This window comes from Hoplias malabaricus, chromosome X2 (assembly GCF_029633855.1).
Source record: "Hoplias malabaricus isolate fHopMal1 chromosome X2, fHopMal1.hap1, whole genome shotgun sequence".
NCBI classification, from domain to species: domain Eukaryota; kingdom Metazoa; phylum Chordata; class Actinopteri; order Characiformes; family Erythrinidae; genus Hoplias; species Hoplias malabaricus.
The window spans coordinates 662,478-687,321 of NC_089819.1; the positions used below are offsets into that span (position 1 = coordinate 662,478).

The 24,844-nt window shown below is 38.4% G+C and overlaps 1 protein-coding gene across 1 annotated transcript in view; it reads right to left on the reverse strand.

Moving 5' to 3' along the window:
* Positions 1 to 10,275, reverse strand: part of LOC136676184 (diacylglycerol kinase zeta-like) — a 130,772-nt gene extending 120,497 nt beyond the window's left edge. The window contains exon 1 of the mRNA XM_066653025.1: positions 10,157 to 10,275. The gene's annotated coding sequence lies outside the window, so the exon portion shown is untranslated. The remainder of the gene's footprint in view (positions 1 to 10,156) is intronic.
* Positions 10,276 to 24,844: the final 14,569 nt, after the last annotated feature.

Here is a 24,844-nt window from a genome sequence, read left to right on the forward strand (position 1 = left end):
CCCATGTTCTTCAATATATATGTATAATAGAAGCATATATAATTAGGCCGATTCTTGACACTAGCACTAATTGTTGTCCACTTATCCTATCTCCCATCCACATCATACCCCACCACCCCTCCCCAGGAACAGATGTGTGTGGGAGACAGGAAAAATACAGAACAATTAGTGCTAGTGGCAAGACACAATCAGCCAAATTATATGATACTTAGCAAAAGTATTTTCACATTTTCCTTGTTCTGTGAGAGAATATACGCACCAACCAACACTGCTCAACAGACCAATGACAGATGGATTACACCTACACACTACAAATAATTTGACTTCAGACAAATATGCTGTAGCCTACATCACCAGCAGACTGAACAAGCAGATATATATATATATATATAGGGTACTAAATATAGATAAGGAATATTAAATATAAGTTCTGTGCAGCTTGTAGGTGTAGCATTCAACTACAATGTAAATTACTCTTAAAAATGGTGCTACAAAATGTTCTTTGAATGATGTCATTGAAGAACCACTTTTTGTTCCATAAAAAGCCATTTTTACTAATATGTTAGAATGGGTAAAGAGCCTTAAGAACATAAAGAAAAACCTCTTTGCATTAACTTTATTTTAAGAGCAATAGAGATGATTTCTTTGTGGCTGGTTAGGTAATACAACACTCAAAACTTTATAAATTACATATTTCATGAACTGCAATCCTGGCCACTCATAAAGGCACTCATGTAAAAACATGCACATGCACTCACATCTGTCAGACACTGAAACTGTGTTGTAGGGTGCAGAGGAAGAAACTAGGATGCACGCACGCGTGCACGCACACACACACACACACACACACACACAGAGAAAGAAAAAAGTGTGTAAAGATTTCCAACAGAGGGACCACGTCTACTGTTGCCAAGATGACAGCTGGTTAACCCCTGAGATTATCTGATCGTGCCCAAAAGCAGAAACAAAGTCATCACACACTCCACTCAATTGTGTGACAAAGCAGCCAGAGAGAAGCCATGATTTGATGATTTGGCAGCTCCAAAACAAGAGAGAGTGAGAGAGGAGCGGGGGATGGAATAGACTGAAAAACCGATGCGAGACTGAGGAATATGAGAGAGTTAGTTTAAAAGGAATAAGACTAAAATGTCACATGGTTATTTTTCCCCAATTATTTGCTCTTCTACCATAAATAGTGTAGCAGGAGATTTGGAAATCAGAGTTTTGGGCCTGTATAGTCTCTATGCATCTACTGCTGTTGCACCAGATCAGATATTATGATATTTTATTATTCCAAAGAAAATTGTAGGAACAGAAGCAAATGTTGCCATTTTGTAGCTCCGGTCTAAACAGTATTAGCAGCAGCTCCTGTAGTTTTCACTTTCAAATAAGTTACAACATTTACATGGACAGTTCTACTGATGACTGCCTTTATAAAGTTATTTCTTCATACTGCTTCACATCAAAGGGCATCATTTAAAAACAAAACACCATTAATGCCAGCAATATCAATAAAATCACTAACATTTGCTTTGAACTTTCAGCAGTACTGACAAGATAAATGTGAATATGTAACAGCAAATCAGAAGCAGCAATTCCTCTAGAAACAACACAGCAATTTGCCAGCAAGATGCTACTATTGGTGGTGAAAAATGGCAGCCAATAGTGGTTAGGCACCACTTATGATTGTGTTTTCTCTTGATTTGTAATTTAAAAAAAAAATTTAAATCAATAAAATAAAATAAAATTCACAAATGGTTTGAGGATAAAGTGGTTCCAGGACATGAATGTACATAATATTATATATTTTTCGATGCTAGATTTCTGCCAAAATACATTTGTTTGTTGAATAAAATATATTTTTTTTTAATTAAAAATACCTTCCGTTTCTGGCCAAAAAATAAATAAATCAAGGAATATGTAAAATTGTGTCTATTCTAATAGGTCTGGGACTTCTTAAATTATGTCTCTTTCAGAGTTTGCATCACATTTCCACAGTGCTGGACCGTCACGGGGACAAGTGTGGGAGCAAGGGACTAAAAGCAAATTACGTCTTTATCAACAGCAAAAAAATGACATCATTTGCAATAACACCTCCTTGCACCTGATTGTTATTTGGATGTGTTTACTGGACACTAAGGCACTGGTAAATGCACTTGGTAAAGACTGGCCTTTAACTACTGTTAGCAAGAAAGAAAGTCCTTAGAGCTTTTATTTTTAATGTTGACTTCTACTGTTAAAACAATGCAACAAAATTAAAATATATTAAAATGAAGAAGCACAAGCTTAGATTTCTTTATCCACAATGTACATCATACATCTATGATGCAAAGCTTCATATTTATGCATACACCCTTTGCATCCACTAGACATCTGCGAAATATGAAATTTTTTCATACATTGGAATTTATGCCAATTAATTACCTATAGCAAGGAACCAGTACTTTTTAAAATTATTCTGTCCACTCATTTAGCTATAAACACATATAAATACATAACTAGATAGAGAGAAAGAGAAATCATAAATAGATGGACACCAGTTATATAGTGTTAAAATAATTATATAAATAATTCAATAATTTAAAAAAAGGAATAACCCCTCACACAAAAAAGGCAAGAATATGCTAATTCAAGTTTTTCTGTCCTGATCATTACTCACTGATGTTATAGAAGTTATTAGTAGTGGTTTCGTGCTAACACTAGCAGCTAACAAATCTAAAGATCTAAAAACAAGAGCAAAGTGAAACTAGGTAAGCCTAGCTTTGCCTGACCACCATTAGCCATATAGCCATTGTTACATGGGTGTTTCTGGCATTTCAAAAACAGAAAAGCCCAAAATACATACCCTTGCCAATGGAAGGTCTGGAGAAGCTTAGGTGCTTCTTATCAATTTCATTGTTTACATGTGGTTTTTATTATGTGAGTGTGCTGTACAGAAAATATGGAGGGCAGGACTAATGTTGATTTTAATAATTAAAATTACTTATTTAATCAATGTAAGGTCAAAGCATGTGAAAATTAAGGAGGCTTTGCGGTTTTTTAAACACACTAATGGCACAAAATATCTCCCCAACAATATTTAACAATATTTCAGGAAAATACACACACTCACGTGAAGTAAGACAAATTCAGCAGTCCTCCTCTCTCTGTGAGATATAATAAGTGTGTAAATGTCGCAGAGTTCAGAGCCGTCCTGCTAAGCTTGTGAATTAACGAGCCGAGGCTGTGGCCAACGCGCATGATGTCGCGCCAAACACAGCCACAGAAACACACACAAATGGAGCATGTTCCTGTCTTATTTCCTATTATTCAGCCATGGTTTATGCTGAAGAACGTACTGTTCTTTGGTTCCAGTTGGAAACGAATTTTTCTGGTTTGCGAGCCAGTTTATGTCAGGGGAAACACGCAACAGTTTAAAATTTAGTTCCCAAACTGGAATGTGAAATGTGGCTGACCTAACAGTTCCTACCCATTACATTAAGAGTCAGTAAGGGAAAACCCCACTTCTAGGCCGGCCCGGTAGGCGGTCCAGCAAAAACCTTAAGAAACACAAAACAAAGGCAGGATCGTAAGGTGGCTTCCTACAGTTTGAAAGTAGCTTTAGGAGGGTGGAGCAGGATATTTAAACCAAATGTTATGGTAAACCAAGAAATCATGCCATAGGCATATGTATATTTATACCTAATTTTATTTTTACTACCCAAAATTATTTTTGATTTGATCATATTATTATTATTATTATTAGTGCAGCACACATAAATTCAAGTTCTAAAGAGCAGCACTAGATTTCAATCTTAATTTTCCAACTTCCACCAGGGACCTGTGTCCAGTAGCAAAATGTGTGCGTGATGGTCTGAGTGTGTGTGTATTACAGCATTACAGTGGTCCCTAGCGTCTTGTTCCTAAAGTCCATGGGAAAAGGGATTCAATGCTGTACATGTAACAAACACTGCCCCTCGCCCAAACACGCACACAAAAACACTCTCACGCAATGCATTTTCTTCTCATATATTTAAGCATGTTCTCTGTCCCTTAATTTCACACTTTTGTGCGTTATAAGGAGTCATGTGGCACCGAGCTGAGCCCAGAGTGAAATGTCTCTGTGCTGAAGTGTGAAGACCAGCATGTGTCTCCATTGTGTGTGTGTGTGTAGCAGCAGAAACATTCTGCTAAATTAATGCATTGTTATTGAAACAGATTGAGAGAAAAAAAGGGGAAACAGGAGGAGAGAGAGACAGGGGTTGTTATATTAAGACAGAAATAGCATGAAAAAGCAGAGAAGGAAACAGATAAATAGAGTGCAAGAGATAAGTGTGCAAGAGTCTCTACCTGAGGGGGAGAGAGAGAGAGAGAGGTATGGGGTGGCCTATATAAACTATAAATTTGAAGTAATTTCCCAGAGATGTATAAGCCCTGATTAGAAGTTGTTGTGCATAAAAATGTTCTTCCACTCTGGAGTAAACATTTCCTATTGCTTTATGCCCTTCGCCGTGTCATTTAACATTTCGGCTACTAAAAGTGCAAAGGCTGTGGCTTAAGCAATTTTTTTTTTTAAATCGCCAGCCCAGCTTTATTTGCATACATTAAAAAGGGAAACAATACATTCGCTCAGATGCCACGTGAGACCATTTGCCCATTTTACTGGATACAGAACTAATTACATTATAACAGATTTTGCTGGAACTGGCCAATTTGAACATTTCTACCTCATGATGTTGGCTAAATAAATTCTACTCCATAAATTTTAGTTAAGTAAACAACAACCTTAAATATAGTGGCTGTGCTGAACAAAAATATATAATAATAATAATAATAATAATAATAATAATAATCATCAGCATCATCATCATCATCCGATGACTGATGCCTAATTATTATAAAACAAAAAAATTAAGAAAATAAAAGAATTGGATGGATCAGGGTACATGGAAGACAGAATTGATGTTGAGCTTGTCACCAGCTTCCACGACAGGCAGTCACAAGCTCATACTTCACTGGGTGTAACTAGTTCATGAAACAATATATTCAGAAACACAGCTGCAGCCTTCCACACAAGCACTGTTACAGCATTATGACATCCAGCGAAAAAACAAAGCAAAACTGCGTTATCTGAAAACACCCTTATGAAGATAAGCAGGGTGAAAAGGGAAAAAGTGTACAGAGCAATAAATATAGTCTGTAATTAAAAACTTCAAAGTGCTCCTGTATGGTCAGTGGAACTGGACAATGGAACTGGACAGTGAGTGTAGAAACTAGAAACAGTCATAATATTATGGTTGGTTGGTGTGTGTGTGTGTGTGTGTGTGTATATGTTGGATTGTTTGTTTTATTATTTTGTCCAAAAGAAAGCGGTGAAGCGGTTGCCTGCAAAATTTTGTCACAATAAAAAAAAAAAAAAAACAGAACCTCACAGAAGCATTTATTCATTTGTCTCTTCTATCATACTTCATACTTATAAGTAATAATGTATTACTTTTGGACTAATGGCAATGTCTGCCTATTGAAGTCCAAAACAATTTTTATCAAATTTAGAGCATATTTCCTCACTATTAGCTAGCTCTCCGTTTTTTTTTTGTTTGTTTGTTTGATTTTTCTTTGTGTGCTGGAAAAAGCTCCAGTGCTTGTATGCAGTACTGGCTCTGTAAATGGAGGAAAAACTAAGTGGCTCGACCCGAAATGGCTTAGGCTTTCTCTCTTTGCTTCACCGGCTGAGCCACAGTCAAAAAACGGCATCTGGAGAAGTTTGGACTGTGGCAAGTCCTCCAAACTTTGAAAAGCATGAACAGAGGTGAGGATGTTGCTCTATTCCAGCTCCATATGTGATTAACATGGACTTATTTTTTCTGCTACAGTTACATTACTTAAGGTGGAACTGACTCAAAATTCCAGGAGACTGCAAACTGTATGAAAGTAAACAAATATCAACAGTACTACAAAACTAAAAAGCTACAAAAGATTTTCTGTGGTAATTCAAACTGATTAACATGTTACAGGCAAGTAAAACTTCAACTACAAAAAAGCTATAGTCTGTTTTTTACTCAAACATACCATTCCACGTTAAACGTTGCAGAGCTTCTGAACAAAAACATACACGAAGATGGATTTGTTTTTCTGTGAGAACAGTAGCTGTCCCAATTCACTGATGTTGCCTATAAGTCTATTTTTGCAAGGCCTTAATTAAAAAAAAAAACAAAACAAAAACAACCCTATATTCAGTCAGTTGGTTGTCAAAATAATTACTAAATAACCCAATGAATAGCACAATCAACAGTGACAGCTCTAGCTTTAGTGAATGGTGGCAGAGAGAAAGAGCAGTTATTCATTCCTGCGGTAAATATTTACACAAGAGCAATGTCACAGCTGCTGGATATTAAATAAGCTTGATACTTCTGCTATGCCATTCCAGCTCAATATGCAGACACACACAAACACTACTAAAACTGCAAGATATAACTATACATACTCTAGGTGAGCCAAAATCAACATGATGGGTTTCCAAATCTCATATCAGCTGTAGAGTTAAGAAAACACAATACCCCTTGTCCCCTCACCCACTGAAGATGCTTTCACTCTGCTGGACCAAGACCTTGACATTGATGCACTTGTATATGTCTACATGGACTGAGGGGAAAAACGGGGATGCTTTCCCACCTGCTCATAATAGTTAAACAGAAAGAAGAATGTTCTTTTTGCCCAGTCATAGTAACTTTGAAAAACGTGCTCAACAATTGCATTGATATTCAAAGGGAACTCCACTATGTATCTGTCGCTGAGATGTAAGCAAGTTAATACATTTATTATAAAAGTCGGCTACAGTGTTTTAAGTCAAAAAAGGGTCTTTTTTTTTTAGTCTTTAGAGATACAAAGAGTTTTTAGAACTGCACATAGAATGAGACTACACTTTTCAGGGTATGCTTTCAGTCGTTTACGATCTGTTTATGCTTATTAATTACTGCTTATTAATTATGTTGACATTAAAAAGTAAATGTCATTAATAATCATTTATAACACATAGGTATAAAGGGAAACCTGTTATTTGCTAAAAAGCGTACCCACATCCATCTACACTATTAAACTGTTCATACTGACCTTACTTTGGCTTCTCCATCAGTCGACATTAAGCCTGTCACCTGCAGCGTGTATCTGTTAATATATTAATAATCTGTTTATCTATTAACAACCATGTTAAACCAGTTAACCACTGATAGAGTGTCTTTTTTAGACGCTGATGTTAATGTGGTTCACCTTAACATATGAAGTGAATAAATTCACATTCTCAGGTCTGAACTTCTCATACCTTGACATTTTCAGTAAGTTTTGACATTTTAAATATGTGGCAAAAAAAGAAATGACCCTCTTATCCTTTCTATCTCTGTGTTAATAATGATTATTAATGTCCTTTAAGGTGTTCACAACCTAATGAATAACCTTGTAATAAACTGCGTTTTAAACCATTTATAAACCCTTACAAGTGTAGTCTTATTTTATAGTGGTACCATAAAGTGTATCAAAAATGGATAATACATTTTCAGAATTTTGCACCTTTTTTTGCACCAGATTTTCATCAGGTTTAGATGATTAGCTGAGACTAAATGATATGGCCAAAATTTACATCACAATATATTTCTTAATTTTGGTCAATACAATATAATTCCAATATCAATATAAACAATACAAAAACACAGAAAAACTGCCAAGAACTGAAAGCAAAATGACATCATCATCATAATCAAACAAAAAAATTGCCAATATAAATAGTTTTAAACAGATGGCAGCACCATGTAATGACTGTCAGTCAGTGACAGATGCTTTAATATAGATTGAAATATTGAAAAATGTGTACAGTTCAGTTTTTAGTTTATTTAGTTTAATGCTGGCACAATCGATGAGGTTAATTTGTTTGGTAAATACTAGAAGCCAAAAGAGAGGACCCCCCCCCCCCCCCCTTTATATATTATGTGTACAAATACGTTTTTAAGACTTTTATTGTGTAATGTATAATTGTAAATCAAAACTCATACATTCTATTTTTCATTATATTTTAACTTTTGCATACTATTAAAAATAATAAATGTCATTATGTTCAACAAAAAGCTAATAATTTACTAATTCAAAAATGGCAAGCGATAAGAATTAATTGGTCACAGCATTCGCTGCATTTAAGGACAAATCATTGCACAAATATGTGCTTTGATTTGTTCTGTTATCAGGGATAATATTGTTCAAAAGTATGTGTGAGATTCTAGATATTGTGCCCATAGTGCATTAACATTTTTAATGTAATTTTGGGTAATTATTTATTGAAAGACCATTGTCATTTTTATACTACACAACAGTTACTTTAAAATGAAAACAGAGTTGGAGTGTGTTTGAATTTCATATTACTTTTACGCCTTACACAAAAAAGCTGTAAAACCTGTCTGCACACCTAATACATTTTAAGTTTGCTCAAAACCAAATTCAGTTTTTAAATTTAGCAAATCACGTGAAGATGTTTTATACACAGTAAGTTTTACAGTGTTTTAAACCATAACTATAACCATAAAACCATAACATTATTAAAACCAATTTGCTGTCTCATACACCTCTAATATTTATCGGTAACATTACTGTGGCCCAAGGCCCAGGAATTGAGACCATGGAAGCTTGCTAAACCTTCACACTCCCTCCCAGGTCATAGCTCTTTCTGCTGGCTTTTTTTCCCTTGGCTTGTTACCTCAAATAGGAGGTCCATGGCCATTTCTTGGGGTTCATGCCCCATTTACACTCAGATTCAGTGTATTAAAAAAGCAATTTGTAGATATCAGACATATCATAACTGATTCCCTGCATCTGGAGTATATAGAAAGGCCAAAATAATAATAATAATAATAATAATAATAATAATAATAAAGTAATTTTGCAAGCAAATCAACAGGTATAAATGCTATCACATGTAGAATGAATGAAAAATCAAATGGTTAAATAAAAAAATTAACAGCTTCTATTTTTTTGTCTGTATGAGATAAGTAGCTTCTCCCATATCAGTCATTTATACAGAGATGTTCTATCTCTTGCTGATATGTCTTGAAGCCATGCTAAAACTACACACCAACATTTCCACCAAAAATGACTCGCATCTGATTAGCTCTTTAGATTTGCTTGACTTTATCTCAGATTTGTTGGGTCTGGCACTGTATTGAAACTGGGTGGTCGTTTTTAGACTGTATTAGAACAGTTCTGATTTAAACAGAGGCTGCTCCATTACACTTCACCAGGCTGTGGCAGGCCCTGCTCTCCTCACTCCTCTCCTCTGCTTCATTATAAAATCTTTCCATTGCTCCTTCCTACAACAGTGTACTGTACAGACCTCTGTTTGGTGTGTGTGTGTGTGTGTGTGTAGTCTTCTAACAGTGGTATAATCATTAGATTTTCTCGACACTTTGAGAGTGAGTTAGTGAGTGAGTGACAAAAATAAAAAGAAGTGTGTGTATAGTGTTCTAATGCTGATTTATAGTGGGTAACAGTACTGCTTAGAATGCAACAGGTATCTGACTAAACCACACACACACACAAATATGGACTGCACAACTAAGCTAATGTCAGAGAACGACAAGAGTAAGACAGAGAGATATATAATGTAGATGGAGGGAGAGAGAGAAAGAAAATGTGTGCATGTGCAAGAATAACAAAGTGAAAGAAAGAAAAAAAAAAGGATGTCATTTTGTACAGTATTTCAAATTACAATCATATTTACCAACACAAAAAAATAAAAGAGTGAAAGAACATAAGCAAAACTTATTAAGGCTGAAAACAGCTAACTCATACTACTGCATTTAGGCACAGGCATGATAAAAACAGCTGTTATTCTGCTGAACAGATTTAACTATAAACCCCATAGAAGAAATAAAGGTAACTGAATATCCCTCCACTTATTCAGATACTCCTGGAGTCAAATGGTCAGGTCGACAACTAGAACGCTCACAACACTCCAAAGAGCTCCATCCGCCTCAACACAGCAGTCAGATTAAAGATACAGCACTGCGTTCAGCTACAGCATTCACACAGACAAGAACTCACATGCACACCATCTCACGCACACACACATATAATCACACCAAAGCCCATAACAGAGAGAGAGAGAGGGAGAGAGAGAGGAGCTCCAGGACAATACAACCTGACTGCCGGAGGGAGGGGGAGATCATCAGAAAAGGATTTTTCCCCTTGTTCGCTTCCTGGAATAACTTTTAGTCCGTTTGTGTGAAAGACAGAGAGAGAGAGAGAGAGAGAGAGAGAGACAGAGAGACAGAGAGATTGCGAGATTGAGAGAATGAGCGAGGCAGAGACGAGTGACAGAGAGCAGGCAGTCTGCACACACAGAGACTTGTTGGAGTGGGAGTGTCAGAAGGAGGGTAAGAGAATGTGTGTAGATGAGGGAGAGCGAGAGAGAGTGAGTGAGAGAGTGAGAATGAGTATGTAATATCGATGTAATATATGTAAAACATAATAGACTTTCATGCATAAAACTAATTGTGAAGAGTTAAGTGCATAGCCCTAACCCTGACGTATGATGGAAAGAGAAGGACACACCAAATAATTGCAATATTGCATGTTTCTGATGTTTGATTTTAAATCTGGACAGCTATTAACTCATTCATTGTCTGCAACTACTTATCCAGTTCAGGGCACCAGAGGGTATCACACACTCACACATTCACTTGTGGACATATTTGCATAGCCAATTACAGCATATGTTTTTGAACTGTGGGAGGAAACCTATGCAGACACAGGGAGAAGACACTAATTAACTGTGTTTGCCCCTTTCACACTGTGTTTCAATGGTCAGGACCTCCACAGAGCAGGTATGATTTGGCTGGTGAATCATTCTCAGTGCTGCAGTGATGTGGTGGTGGTGCGTTAGTGTGTGTTGTACGAGTGGATCAGACACAGCAGTCCACTCTGTCCACTCCGCACTGTCCACTCTGTTAGACACAACTACATCACTGTACATGGTAGATGTAAAGTCAGACAGGGTAGCTCATCTGTTGCTGCACAGTTTGTGTTGGTCATCCAAAGTTGCTTATTGTCATGATCAGTAATGCTATTGTGGCAGCCCTGAGTATGGGAGTGGCTGGGCAGCTCGTGGGAGAGCTCCCAGCATACTCACCAGCTGCCGTTTCTGCTGTGCAGTGGAGTTTGTGTGGGTCAGCTGTGCTGAATCCTGGTAGTGGAAAAACAGGGCTCGAGGTAAGGTTTGCCCCTTTTCTGCTGGTGCCCTTGTAAGGGAACTTTAATAAAGGGCAAATGAAGGCAGTGATGGCTCAGTCTCATTACTCGACTTCAGAGTTTGCCCCACTGTTTGTATTAGCTTAAATTAAAAGACATACTCAGATCAACCATAAGCAGGTTTAATTTCAGTAGCGGAACATTCTCAGCGCTGCAGTGACACTGACATAGTGGTGATTGTGTGAGTATGTGTTATGCTGGTACAAGTGGATCAGACACAGCAGTGCTGCTCAAGTTTTTAAAGCCCTTAATGACACTGCTGGATCCATCCAGCCAACAGGGTATTGTGGGCAGTGTCCTGTGTTCACTGAAACACAAGGAGGGGGAGGGGGAACTGTGGGAGCTCACTGACTGCTGATGTCACACTCTAAAAATGTGTGGGCAAAACACCACAGGCCCAGTATGCCACCATAGTTATGAGTTTATTGTCACTGTAACATTATCCTTTAAACGTGTGTTTTGAGCTCACCGGAAAATCATCTGCAGTGGTTTGCTAAGCCACAAGAGCCTGTAAGCTGGCCAGCTGTGCTTCTAATCTGTGTCTTATTTAGCTTAATTTCCACCTTTTTATGTTCCTGCACCAGTGACTGATTTTTTTTTTTACTGCCAACACGTGTCTGTGCGCAGGTCTGGCAGTGCTGAGCTGAACTGCACAGCAGCAAAAACCCTTCACTCAGACCGCCGCTGCCCCCTACCCCCCTACGATAATACAGAATACCATGCTAATATTTTAAGAAGGCATAAAGAAATGTGGATACTGCCCATCCCTACTACACACTTAAGAAAGACGGCTCTTCAAGGGTTCTTGAGTAAGACAATGTTTTTGTATAGAGTAGGGGTCGGCAACCTTTAACACTCAAAGAGCCATTTGGACCCATTTCACACAGTAAAGAATGGGAACCAAAAAACCCTTTTGAAATTTTAAATGAAATAACACTGTGCATAACAGGGTTTGTGCTATGTATAAACAAACTATACTGTGATACATTTATGAAATCAATGAACGACTTGTAGCGGAGTAACAGTATTTGAGTTGGTTATGTTTAATAGTGATTATCACTTATAATAATAATTATTATTATTACTGAAATAAATGACAAAAATATTAATAATTTATTAAAGAATGAAATACTGTCAACACTAGGGGATTGAGTTCTCAGGATTTTCAGACTCTTAAGGAACAAACTCCACACACTGTATTATTTCAAATAATGGAAACACTTTATTAAAAGGAATGATAATAGGTTGATAAACATAGCACAATCATCAAAATCTCACGGAATCAACGCAGGTGAAACCAGTTCAAATTTAATACTTGGCTAGGCTATATGACTTGTGAATGATGTGTTGCTAAATGATTTAATTAGGGTATAATTTTATCAAGAGATTTAATTCGATATCAGCTCTGAAGATGAGGAATTTAGCTTACTTTTTCCACGATTCAACCACTCGATGGGTACAGCAGCGCTTTTGAGGTGATTGGAGCTAGATCCAGCCTGGCTCCAGCATTTCTTTCATGGGAGCCTTGATGCTGGGTCAGCGTAGGTGTTGTCACTTGCGAGGCCGCTTCAGGCACCCTCAGAGCGTGGTGACATCAGTTGAAGGATTTCCTCTGGCTCACTGTCCTGAGTGGGAGTCTCCTTCCAGATGAAAGGGTGTCAGAATAAGTTCGCGGATTTCCTCCGATCTTCAGAAGCTGTTTTATGAATTAATTAGCTAATACTTATTGTAAGATTTCAAGGTGGCCCTTATTCTGGCCAAAATAAGTTTCACCTGCTTTGATCAGTCGTAAAATTAAACTTGGATTGGGCTACAAACAACGAACACAAATAAAAAAGAAAAGACTACTGACAATTAATCGAACGTTTACTCTTTTAGTTTCTGTATTGCACTGCTAACTGACAAGTTGCATGAAGGCATGAGTCTTTGAAGAGTCGGCTTGTCAGCGTAGACAAGAAGAAAAGTACAAGAGAAAATGCCAAGAGCGAAAATGCGAACAGATACAAGAGAGTACAGGCGCAGCAGGTAGTGTCGCAGTCACACAGCTCCAGGGACCTGGAAGTTCTGGGTTCGATTCCTGCTCCGGGTGACTGTCTGTGAGGAGTTGGTGTGTTCTCCCCGTGTCCGCGTGGGTTTCCTCCAGGTGCTTCCACAGTACAAAAACACACGTTGGTAGGTGGATTGGTGACTCCAAAGTGTCCGTAGGTGTGAGTGAATGTGTGTGTGTGTCTGTGTTGCCCTGTGAAGGACTGGCGCCCCCTCCAGTGTGTGTTCCCGCCTTGCGCCCAATGATTCCAGGTCGGCTCTGGACCCACTGTGACCCTGAATTGGATAAGCGGTTACAGATAATGAACGAATGAATGAACGACTCCCTTTTTCATAGGTGGCGCGGTCACGCCCATTTGGGAGGTCTCGTTCTCTGATTGGTTCCTGGGTCTGAGGTTCACGTGACTTTCTTCACGTTTCCAGCGAATATGAATAATGAATAAAATATACTTCATACATACTTGAATATAGCATAATGAGTATACTGGATTATTTTTATCATATATATATATATATATATATATATATATATCTCGAGAGTACATTACCAACTATTCTAGATGTTAGAAATTAATTCGCCTTTCTAAATTGAGACAGGAATTTTTCCTCGTGATTGAAACAGTAATTCACATCACTCGGTTAGTTAGTAGATAGTCACCTGAGAATAACAGAGGATAACATTAATAACACATTGCATAAAACATGCTTAGAAACAATGACACATGCGTTCGATATGATGTTTAGAGTGAGAGAGGGCAAAAAGTGATTTCGCAAATGTCGACTTGGGGGCACTGTTGATCCATCCTGTTTGTCTGGTTTGAACTCGCGTTGGAGGTCACCATTGGCAGTCCTGGGCCATCTGTTGATTTTAGATAGATAAGAATGCCAGTCGACGCTGATGGTAATAAAGCTGGGGTTCTTTAATCCTGGTCTCTAAGGTTCTGATTGATCTTTTAGGCTTAATGGGGTCATAAACTTGGGGGTTTCACTTTTACTGTCCAGAAGAAGAAGGGGGAGTAGTCATCTGGTGTCGTAAGTTTGAAGATGACCCCTCCCTGTCATCCTGGGGGCCACTGAAGAATGTTCTGCTTAGCCTTTGCTGTCAGACATAGGTGTGTGTGTGAGTTTATGTGTGTGTGGGGGGGTGCATAGCCTTTCAGCACACACACACTCTGTGGAATGCAGGTCCTGTCCAAATCTTAGTGGAGAGTCAGTCTTAATTTTTCATTTCTTGATCTGGGTCCATACTCCACTACAGACTGCAGAGAAAATGAAATAACATTTCTGCATGCAACAAAACATTTTTAACTCTGAAAAAAAGGAAAAAGATGTTGGGTTGACGGTTAAGTAAAATACTCAATGTCTATGTGAGTCCTTGTAGTAATGAAAAAAAAAAACATTTTTAACTCCGAAAAAAAAGACGTTGGGTTGACGGTTAAGTAAAATACTCAATGTCTATTTGAGTCCTTGTTGTAATGGAAAAAAAAAAAATGCCGAACTTAAATTATCCACTGGCAGCAAACAAAAATGCTGTCCTCTCTCTGCGTGCCGTCATTATTTTACTGGCTCTGTCAAAAAGTTCAAGAAACCGCACACTGACGGGTGTCGCACATTGGAAGTTGTGACGTGTATTAAGAGCGACGAAAATATTTTAAATATTAAATATTAAAATATTTTAGATGTTACAAGATCGCCATAATCTTCATAGAATTACATTTTGAAAATGAACGAACCAAAATAAAATACATTTTAATTAAATACTGATTAATTATTTTCAAAAGCCGAGCCGCATCAGAGATATAGAGCTATGTGTTCTTTACAGAACCATTTGCGTGTTTAATGGCTCTATGCATGATGAAAGGGTTCTTCAGACTGATAATGTGTTGTATATGGTTCTATGTAATACCTTTTGGAAAATAGTCCCTAATAGCACTAAAACTGGTTTTTCGATTGTATCAGGTTGTAAACTGTAACAATAGTAGAACCCTTTCTAATGCTGTATAGGGCCATTTTAAAAAGGTTCCTAGAACCATATGTAGCCCATCAATTAAAATAAACATTTCAACTTGCATATGGTTCTAGAAAGAACTCAGTTCTATTCAGAACCATTTACTTTACTAGTTTAACATTTTTCTAAGCTCTCAAGGAAATATATGCTCGCTCAGATTTAATTGGTCAAAAACAATTTCATTTGTCAAAATCCATAAACATTTCAAAAGAGCATTATCACTGTCCAATCCACGGTTGTTGAGATGTAAGGACGCCCCTTTTCTGAATTAATATAAAAGTGCTCTACTCTGGCAATGCAGAACATTCCCAATCTGAGCATCAGTGAATGTCAGTGATACATGCTTACAAGCACACAGATTTTATTCTTTTTGTATTTATAATTGTTATTAATGTTGCTCATTTTTTCTGCAATTTATAATATTTAATAGAACACTAGGTAATATTTGGTATTTTTGGTCTGGGACTCCTACATTTATAGAGCGTAATTTACTTTTACAGCACTGTCATTAAATAAAGAGGGAGGGGTCAGAAGGGGGCAGTTTCTTACCCTCCTTCATAGTGCAGTTTCAGCAGTGGTAATCCCAGAGTAGCAACGACAGAAGTTCTGTTCTTCTTATTACAGGTCAGTAATTCATCACAACGATTTTGATGCTACAATATAAGGCAAAAATACTAACTACAGTTGCTTTTGTCAAATTTAGTTTAAATGTAAGTTTTGGTGAGTTTTTTATATTTATGTTTAAATGAAGTGTGTGTGTGAAAGAGAGAGTGAGAGAGAAACAATTCACAACAATTCACATAGTTCACCAACTAAGCCTCCCTTCCTCTCTCTCAGCATCATGGATAATAGAAAGTGGCAAAACACAACCTCATGGACATGTGTACACACACGTCAGCAACAGGAAAACAGAGAGGTCACTGACACAGATTGTAAGCACAGTACCATTTTTTTGCTCTTCTTCTTCTGGGCCAAAAAAGGGGTTTAAGATTTCTTTTCACTGATAAAGAGAGACTGCATTGCTCTGCTTTGACTCTCACTCACATACACGACTGAGCCAAGAGCAAGGTTACACACACACACACACACACAGTTTTCCCCCTGTGGAGGACATTTACTACAAATAGCCTCCAACTATCATACTGATATTTGTGTTCCTGTGTGGGGTTGTATGAGTTGTCATTTTCTGTCATTCACATGCATCCAACGGAATACACCACATAAGCTAACACACACACATCCTCGTAAAAACTAAACTAGTTATACAGGGAATAGGTTTGAGGGACATTCTCAACAGTTTTGATATTCATGTAAAGAGCTGTGCTGAAGTTTGAGGCTACTCTACATTAATTAAATACTGTAACTCTGAACTGTAATCCTTCATGAGGAATTATATATATATATATATATATATATATATATATATATATATATATATATATATATAGAGAGAGAGAGAGAGAGAGAGAGAGAGAGAGAGAGAGAAAGAGAGAGTAGTAGTAAGTAGTAGTTAGGTGTAATAGTTTGCACTGTCGCCTCACAGCAAGACGATCTAGGTTCGATTCCCAGCCTGGGCCATTCTGTGTGGAGTTTACATGTTCTCCCTGTGCTTGCATAGGTTTCCTCCGGGTACTCTGGTTTCCTCACACAGTCAAAAGCATGCACTTTAGGTTGATCGGTCACTCTAATTTACTCATTTGGAGTGAGTGAGTGTGTGCATGAGTGTGTGTCTGCTGACAAGAAACTGGGATTCAGTCAGTCAGTTCATCTACTCCCATAGAGCACCATGAGTACAGTGAACGCCTGACTCTTCCATGCAGCCAACCATCGCAGAGCAATGACGGCGATGTATGTATGTATATATGTATGTGTGTACTGAAATGTTTCTCTGCAAACTTATCCCATATTTATTCTGCTCTTCAATGGTCCAAACCCACACAGGACCATCACAGAGCAGATATGATTTGGATGGTGGATCATTGTCAGAGCTGCAGTGCCACTAAATTGGTATATGTGTTAATATGTTGGTACGAGTGAATCAGGCACAGCATTGCTTCTGGTGCCCTGTGTCCACTCATTGATACACATACCTCGACAATATGTCATCTGCCACAGCACATTTTTTGTTGGTCTTCCTCTGGTCCTTCATCAGTGGACACAGGACGCCTCCCACAGGATGCTGTTGGCTGGATATTTTTGGTTGGTAGACGATTCAGAATCCAGCAGTGACACTGAGGGCGTTAAAACTTCCAGCAGCCCTGCTGTGTCTGATCCACCACCCGAATCATACCTACTCTGTGGTGGGCCTGTGAAGGTCCTGACTACTGAAGAGCAAGGAAAGGGGGCAAACCATGTATGTATAACAACATTCATTCACTCATTGTCTGTAATCGCATATCCAGTTCAGGTCTGCGGTGGGTTCAGAGCCCTGGAGGGGGCACCAATCACCAGAGTGGGGCTTGAACCCACAACCCCAGGACCCTGGTGCTCTGTGATGTAAACTCTGTAAATGTAGAAGTACAAAGTGCTCCTGTATGGTCAGTTGAGCTGATAAAATTAGAGTAAGTAAAACGCAGGTGTTCCTAATCCAGCGACTGTTCAGTTTATCATATTAATGAACACATCAATTAAAAAAGGCCAAAGTTTATAAAGAATGTTTGTAGCTCTAACATCATTCAAATGCCATTCATTCACACTTTGAATCTTTTATTTTGTGACACCTTTTATTGCACCCCCAAGAAAATAATTATAAAAAAATAAATATATAAAGTAAAAAACAAACAAACAAACAAAAAAACCTAGCAAACCCAAAAAAAAAAAAAAAATGACCAAAAATATGACTGCCATCACCAGCATATACTGTTTCTAAAGGATGTTCATCTCTCCATCAGAAGGAGTGAGTGTGTTTTAGTGGTGGAGTGTATTATATACACTGAGAGGAGAGAATGCGCTGTGCTTGCAGGAAAGTGAAGACTGTGAATAAGCCATTTACAGAAAAACAAAAAGCCACAGCGCTCCACTCCGCATGTGCCACTCCAAACACACAAAAACAAAAACACACACACACACACAAGCACTGTATGCTTCCTTCCCCTGCACCTGAACCCACATACATTCAGTCACATATACCAGCTTTCTGTTTCGCTCTCACTCACACATATACACACACACACCACAAACTGTTCTGCCCAGATGCTTCATCAAAGACATGCTGCATGAGTGCTTTCCCCAGCCATAAAAGGTAAAGATGGCGCAAGCAAGCGAGCGAGTAGCTGTAGGTGAGTGCAAGTGATGTCAGTTGACGTTGGGCTGAGACGCAGGCCAGGCCTCAGGGTGTTTCATCTGCATTTCATCCACAATAAATAATCGCTAAATTGCAAATTTTATATTTAGACTTCAGTCTGTAAGTGAGATAAGAGCAGCAGTGAGAGCCAGGGATCGAGAGACCTAGAGAAACTGGGTTTCTTTTACTGTTTCTCATGCCATATTGCCAGGAAGGTGATTCACCAGGTAAACACATCATGTGTGCAGGTGTGAGTAATGTTTATGTGTGTTTGTGTGTGTTAGCGTGTGTGACAGGGCCTTAAAAGTAATGTACCAAGTCATTTTGTGTATGACCCCCACTGAACACACAGCAACACAGAACTGAACCTCAGATCCTATTTAACTGTCTCCCACGGCAACCGCCGCCTCCACCGATTGGTCGTCACATCTTATCTCTGACTGTCAGTCAGTGCAGTCCACACCTCAGGCGTGGTGCCAATCAAATCCACTGATACTGGGCTAAAGGCTCGACATTTTTAGTGAAGCGGGTTAGTAGAATTTTGTTGTTAGGTGCATGGAAGAACAAACATTGATGCTTGAAATTCAAATGAATTTTTTACATGAATATGTTTTCAGTTTTTTTATATAACGTATAATAATAATAGCTCAAAATTCAAACATCCTCCCACTCGTGTCATTTTAATGGTAACTTGCATAGTATAAAAATGACATCATTTATTTAACAAAAAAATAGCCTATAAATTAAAATATAAATATGCTACATTCATGATTGCTAACATCAAAATTCTAATGTTATGCTCCTGGGGCTCCCCCTAGTGTAATTCATATCTACACCACTGTACTGAAATCAACATGGAGGGGGTAGGAAGATGTGGCTTCCTACCCTCCCCCAAAAGTTACATAGTGCCGTTTCTGCAGTCCTGAGCCCATAGTAGCAGTGACTCTATTCTCCCTATTACAGGTCAGTGAAGCATCACAATGATTTTGAAGCTGTAAAACCAAGGTAAACATACTTTTAATACTATATTATCCCCAAGAACAGAACAAATAGATGCACATGCTTTTGCAGCACTTTTTTCCTTGATGGAATTCATAACAAATGCAGTGACAAAGAAATTCTTCTTACTTGTCATTTTCAAGTTACTTAAATTGTAAGTTACTTTTGTTGAAAAAAATGACAGTTATTTTTAATACTGTAACTGTTACCATAAAATGACAAAGGAGCAGGAGTGTGCACCTAATATTTTTCTGTAACCTAGTATTTCTGTAACATAATGTACTCTGTAATCCCTGAGCTTAACCTGTTTTCTTTAATCCAATGTCATTTTACCTGAGAATAGCGTGACTACATTTTCTTCATTTAAGACAGCGTTTAAAGCTGTTTTCAGCATTCAAAAGCATTATCAATATAGAACTATCAAAATTATGTTTTATTCAATAAACCTATACAAATTAAGAAATGTATAATTATTTTATTGGAATTAAATGTATGTGTGTTCCTACCTCCAGAATGCTTTATACGTCTGAGGCCATAATTCCATCTGGCCCTACCAAGTATGGTAAAATGAAATGTGAGGAGTTCTGGAAAAACTAAGATTGAATTTCTTTAGTATATGTAAATTGTAGTCTCAACTGAGCCACTGAGTAGCAACATCATGGTTAAAATCAAATGTATGACTCAAAGGAACTGATGAAAAAAACGCCTAACATTCTTACGGTATCACTTTAAAATAAGACTATATTTATAAAGGTTTATAAATGTTTAAACCCTGTTTATTACAAAGTTATTAATTAGATTGTAAACACTTAACTATCATTAATAATTATTTGTAACACAGAGAAAGAGCTACAGTAACTTCTTTTTTGTGTGTGTGTGTGCGTGTGTGTGTGTCAGAGAACTTACTGAAAATACCAAGATAATGAATAAGCTCCCTCCTCAGAATGTGAATTTAGTCATTTCATATGTTAAGATACACCATATTATCATCAGCGCATAAAAAGACTTTGGTGGTTAAATGATTGAACTTATTAACAAATGTGATGAAGCCAACAGGCTTGGTGTCGACTGATGGAGAAGACAAAGTAAGGTCAGTATCAGGCAATACTTGAGCTTTAACAGTATAGATGGATGTGGGTATGCTATCTGGCAAACAACAGCTCATTGTTGCCCTTTCTATCTATGTGATATAACATTATTCATGACTTTTAATGTAATAATTAATAACCATTAATAAACTGATACTAAACTGACTTTAAAGTCTACATACCAATTTTATTTTTTAAGAGTGGGTACTTTAGTTAAGAAAATCATTTTATATAGAACCCTCTGCATGATTAAAGGGGTTCTGTATGGCACCTAAAACTGTTCCTCTATTGTAACAAGCTTGACATTGTAACTATAGAAGAACACTTTTTGGTGCAATATAGAACATTTTGGCATGATTTCCATTAATATGAATTAGGATTTCACAATACAAAGAACCCTTTAATCATCCAAAGGGCTCCTTAATTCTTCATAATTCTACATAGACCCAGTTTATTTACTGAAGGACACTTGAAGAGCCATCTTTATTAAGAGTGTAATCTTATTCTAAAGCGGTACCCTACTTACAAGCTGCCGACATTAAAATATTAAGCTATTTATGATTTCTTGCTATTCAGGTATATCATGAAAATGTGACAGTAAAGCAAAGCTTTTTAAAATCAGTATGGATCACAGCTGTTAGTTTTTTGTTTTTGATTTTTTTTTTCTTGGTAAGGCCCTGTTTACTACTTGAAATTGCCTTGTGATATGATATGCCCGTAATAATTGACCATTTAGCAGAACATTTGAACGAGTGTTTACAGGAAATTACAGGACTGCTCAGTGTGCCCCCAACACATTCCGCAGAGATTACTGTGAATTGTGAGAGTGCTGTTATAATTAGGGACGCTTGATATTGATACACCAGGCAGGTTTCTAAATGGAAGGCAATTATGGCAGCCTTTAATCATTACCATACTGCAGGGGCCAACACAGAAATAAGGATTACTGCATTAGTGTGTGATCATAAACACACACACACACACGCACGCACACACACAAATATAAACAAAAAAATAAAAAATAAAAATTACATACATTTGATATAATGCAGTATACAATAAACTGAATAATTCACACTCAAGCTCAATATAACTATACCAAGCTCCATCAAGAACTACATCTCTGATTAATGATGTGTAATATTCATATTAGCCCCGGTGCTAATTGCAAATGAATGATTCACAGCTAATGATGTCGTGGTGCAGGATGTCATTCCCTCCTCAACAAAACACCATCAATTCCTCGGTTTATTCCGGAAGAAGAAATTACCTTCTCTTTCTCCTCCTCTCCCCTCCACAACCATTATAAGTAGTTATATGACTGTAGCCTTAAGTAATTGTATCATTAACTACGTAATTCCATGCAATAGTGCTATCATTGTTAAAGTAAATGAAACTGGGGAGAATTTTGGATGCGCATTCTTGTAGTATATTACATACCTTTGTTGTCAGATCAAAACTTTATCTCCATAATGGCCAACTTACAGAAGGAAGAACATCATGTAAAGTTATAGCATTCCAAGTATACAACAGTTCTATCATATTAGTCAATAGGTAAAGAAGAGAAAAAAAAAAAAAAAAGTTAACATAGCGATGGGCAATTAATCAAAAAATCAACATTCAGACCTTCTAATCAAGCATAATTATTTTTATTCTGTTATGTCCCCACTGTGTCTTCATGTCCTGTCCCTTTAAAACCATGCTTCCAAGTTGTAGTCATGCCCCTATCTGCCACAGGTTGCATTCAGCAACCTAAACTTAGAGGATGACTGAGCGACTCAACCAGTTTGGGTATAATTAATACGACACTGAACAAAAAGTCAAATGTAAATGGGGAGGAAGAAAAAAAAAAAAAAAAACAGCAAACAAAACATAATCACACAACAAAATTATTAAAAAAACATGAGAGGAACATTAGAACATTACAAACAGAAAAAATATCCCATATTTAATACTGGAGCATATTTACAGTACAAGACTCATCACTGAACTATGAGGGTCAAAAATACACAAACTAAATAATCAGTCATTATTAGCAATCGTGGTAAAATGTACAATTAATTTTGATATTGGTTTGCACTAACGTAGCAGAAAATTGATATAAAAAATATACACACACACACAGAGTTTCAGTGTATATGGTTTTGTTCTGACAGTGATGTGATGTATTATGCATAATGCGTATTTTAAGCTGTACCCTCCGTGGAACCATACCTTTAATTACACAGGCATTGCTTGTAACATCTCCACAGAATTAGGACTGTGTTGTCTGGAGTAGTGATCGACTGTTATGGGTTTTTTGATGGCCGATGCCGATTTTTAGACAGTAGTAGTGGCCGATGGCCGATATGTAAAGCTGACATTCCTCAGGCAGTGAATAAACTAGAGACATTATCATGATTTATTTTTACATGAAACCCTTCATATTTGTAAAAATAAAATTGAAAAAAAATGTAGGCATTTGTCTTATTTTTGAAAAAATAAAAATAAATAAATGTTAGTGACTATAAACTGAAGAGTTCATGAGTCCCATTAGTTTTTTTCTATTTGAAATTGTGTCTCCAGGGGTCTACTTTCATCAGGTAAAATTTGGATTTGATACCTCCTACTGATTTGAAGTTATTTTGCTGAAGCAGACAATGGACCCCAAGCTCTCCATAAGGAAAATGTTTCTTTTTACTGCAAAAATACAGTGTATGTCTTGTCTAGACTGAATGTCAACATCTTACAGTGTTTTTCTTTACTTTTATGAGAAACTAGTCTCCTGTCCCTAACCAAGTGGCCATTTACCCCTCACCAAACAGTAAAAAAACCCTTAGGTATGGTGTGTTTTATTCTGATGTACTGAGTTTAAATGACCACAGTGAGGGAAAGGTAGCTAATAAAAGATATATAAGCTTTCAAAACATGTTTATTGACTTGATGTCACGCCCTCGTCCTGTCAGGTCTGTTTTCCCCGCCATGTGCTCTCTCAGCACATGGCTCTGTTTGGTATTGTCCTTGTCTCCCCCCATGTCCCGCCTTTGTCCTGCCTCCTTGTCTGTATTCCTCGTTAACTGTTTCAGGTGTCTCGTTTGTGTGTGCATTTAAGTCCCCTTCTCTCACTTCCTCTTGTCGTATCCAGTTGTGTCATGTCTAATGTCATAGTCGTATCGCTCCCTTCAGTTTGTCTGTTCCTCGTTTTGTCTCGTCCGTGCCTCACTTCGTTTCCTGTCATTGTTTTGTTTCTCCGTCGTCATTGAGTCTCACGTCTGTCTTTTTCTGCTTTCCCTCGTTTTGGTTTTTGCCCTAGTCTCTGTTTTGTTATTCCTTGTTGTAAATAAAGCTTATCTGTGTTTTAGCACGTGCCCTGCGAGCAACACAAGCCCCTGCCTCCGTGGACGTCGTCGCAGGTCCCCCTGCCTCCGTGGACGTCGTCGCAGGTCCCCCTGCCTCCGTGGACGTCGTCGCATGTCCCCCTGCCTCCGTGGACGTCATTGCAGGACGGCTTACCACTGCTGCTCCAATGTGCGCAGCGCCTCCAATCGCTTCTGTCCCCATGAAGGTGGCGAACCCAGCCGCTCCTGTCTCTGTAAAGGCGGCGAACCCAGCCGCTCCTGTCCCTGTGAAAGCGGCACCTCCAGCCGCTCCTGTCCCTGTGAAAGCGGCACCTCCAGCCGCTCCTGTCCCCAAGAATGTGGCGCCTCTAGCCGCTCCTGTCCCCGAGGAGGCGGCTTCCACGGCTGCTCCTGTCCCCGAGAAGGTGGCATCCGCCGCTCATGCTCCAGCGAAGGCGGCATCCGCCGCTCATGCTCCAGCGAAGGCGGCATCCGCCGCTCATGCTCCAGCGAAGGCGGCATCCGCCGCTCATGCTCCAGCGAAGGCGGCATCCACCGCTCATGCTCCCAAGAAGACGGCGTCCGCCATACCTGCCCCAGTGATGTCGGCGTTCCCCGCCTCGTCCGTTCCAGCGAAGGCGGCATCCCCTGCCACTTCTGCACCCGTGACTGTGGCCCGGTCGCTTCTGCACCCATGACTGTGGCCCCGGCTGCTCCAGGTCGAATCCCTAGAACTGTGCCCAGGCTGGTTCCTCAGACATTTGCCAGTCCTGGGCATCCCCCAGTTGTTTTGGTCTGTCTGTTCCTGTCCTAGTTTCTGTCTCTGTCTTTGTCCCTG